We start from the raw sequence: 2,785 nt of genomic DNA on the forward strand, positions 1-2,785 counted from the left end.
GGTTTTGCCGGCATAGGCACCATTCTGAGGAAGAGACAATTAGCTCTTTGCTGGAAATGTACAGTTGCAGGGGTGGGGGTGGGGGTACCAAAACCTGGCCCTGCGCCTGCTCCACTGCCCAATCCCTGGAGCCGGGTCTCTGTTCCCCAGGCCAACTCCTCTCTCACCCCAGGCCTACCTTTGCCATCACCACACCCACAGCCCCTCAGAGGATTCCGAGCCTGCCTCTGGGCCTGGGGAGGGGGGTGGGGGCACCCCTGGTCTGAGGCTGAGGAGCCTGGCCTTCTGCTCAGGTTGCCATGTTTTCCATTTTTTCCCTCTTCACTGCATGGTCCTCATGGGCCAATATATAGGATTTCTACCACCAACATCATAACTTTGTTCCCTTGCTTCCCACCCCAGGACACAGCACAGGGCCCCTTCCATCAACTTTGCCCCTGAAGGTGCTGTGCCCTATTCCACCTTCCCAAATCCTGGGGCTCCTGTCCATCCCCAGCCTGCCCACCCTCCCTCGGCACCCTCCCTCAGCCACCTTGTCTTTATTCTTCACTCCCTGGAAGCTGGCCCGTAGGAGACCACCTGCCCCCAGGGTATTAGCCCTGCGTGATCCTGTGTGGGGGAGGGAGAGGTCCAGTCTAAAAACCCCTCCAAGCCAAGGAAACTGTGTGTGGGTCCTGGTTTTGAAATTATCTACAATCAGTGCTGCTTTTGTTATTTAGCACTTTTTCACCAAAGGGCTCATTTACACCTTGTAACAACCTGGCAGTTAGAGATAGGCCGGGTTTAAAGCTTTTCTCATGAGTGGCCCCACTGGGGAGTCAAATGAAGTCCCAGCCTTCTCTGTCCACCAAGGGTTCCCATTGCCAACATTTATTAACTGCTATGAAGGATGGGAAATAGGATGCGACTGCCCCCTTTTCAAACAGGAGATGCCCTGAAGGCATTGCCTGTGGCTGCCTCAAAGGTAAGGATCACACCTGCTCCAGACAGGAACATCTCCCAGCAAGGCCCGGCCTTCCCTTCTCCAGATGCCGCACGTGGCCCACCACAGAGTTACCTGAGAGCCCCCGAGTCGCTGCCTTTCCTGGCTGACTGATGGGCAGAGCAACCGAGGGCTCGTTTCCCTCCAACAGGGTCCTTTATTTGGTTCTAGGGATGACCTGACTGTGGGCCCCTGGGGCTCACCGGCTGGAGGAGTCACTGAGGGACGACAATACCGCCACACATCTGGCCAGATGCCCTCTCTCTTTATCGGCACCTCCTCTGTGCCCGGAGACGAGCATGGCTGTGGCAGGGCTCACACAGTGGCAGGTGCCCAGCCCGCAGCTCAGCACAACATGAGAGTGGCTCCTCCCTGTCTCCTCTCCTATCTGGTCAGCAACCACTAGAATTTTCATCTCCGCTTGACCCCAGCCCGGCCTCTCCTTTTGTTCCTCACTACCATGAGTCCCAAAACTTGGAGAGACCAGGGAGATGTGAGTACAGGTCCCCATGGCCAGCAGCCTGGGTCTCCTTCCAAATCTGCTGTCACAGGCTGCTCCCTCGGATCCCTCCTCCCCCCTTCTAGATCCGGAGGTCTGAAGATAGGCTGTCCTTCAAAGCTAACCTCAGATCTCACCTCTTCCAGGAAGACTTCCCTGATTCTTGCCATGGGGCTGTCCCCCTTCTCAGAATTCCTGGGCAAACAGAATCTGTACTAGAAACCTGCAGCAGACGATATCCTCCAACCAGTGTGTGGAAGTTGCTGGGGCTGTTTTCAAATGCTCTGGCTCTCTCTCCTTCTGGACACCTGGAAAGGGTGTAAATCCGCACCCATCTGAATCCAGGTCGGGCTGTGTGATTTGCCATGTGAGTGGAAATGACAGGTGTCACTTCCAGCGAGATAGTTTTAAAGTCAGTGTGTGTTGTGCTCGCTTCGGCAGCACATATACTAAAGTCAGTGTGTACTTTTCCATGACAACTGTCAAAGTTCCCAATGATGGCTCCCTGAGTCCCTGACTGACAGGAGACTGAGCTCCTACAGACCTGTGATGATAAGTTGTTGTGACCAAAAAATAAACTTTTGTTGTTTTAAACCACTCAGATGTTTAGAGCTGTTTGCCACTGTAGCATAATCTAGTCTATCTTAATTGGTCCATCGTCTGAACGATCAGGATGTCCCACTTGACCAGCTTGAGATATGGAATATGATCATGGTTCCTTACAGTTTTCTTTCAAATTATAAAAACTTTTGATTCTTATAATCTTTTTTTAAAGAATTTAAAACAGATTTTTATTTATTCGTTCATGAGAGACAGAGAGAGAGAGGCAGAGACATAGGCAGAGGGAGAAGTAGGCTCCCTGTGGGGAGCCTGATTTAGGACTCGATCCCAGGACCTGGGGATCACACCTTGAGCCATAGGCAGACTCAACCGCTGAGCTACCCAGGCTTCCCTGATGCTTAAAATCTGTCAGTGGCTGTGTTCACTGAAGCCACTAGCTGGGGAGTGGGCTCTCAAGGTACACAGGGGACCCTCTCTGGAGTCACTGTAGGCCATAGGGCTCATGCCAGGCTGGACCTGAACTCCTGGTTCTGACATTCTCTCATTACATAGACATCAGTCGAGAGCATGCTCATCCCTCTTGGTCAACTGGGCCAGCCTACTACTGTTGTCTCCTTTTATCTTTACAATGACTTTTATGTCAGAGATATCTTGGTACTTCCCTGCTGCTGGGATACTCCCAGGACTATCGGGTCTACCCTGATTTGGTTCAGTACCGTAAACCCTCAGAAAGAAGGGTGAGA

Source organism: Vulpes vulpes, chromosome 16, assembly GCF_048418805.1.
Source record: "Vulpes vulpes isolate BD-2025 chromosome 16, VulVul3, whole genome shotgun sequence".
NCBI lineage: Eukaryota > Metazoa > Chordata > Mammalia > Carnivora > Canidae > Vulpes > Vulpes vulpes.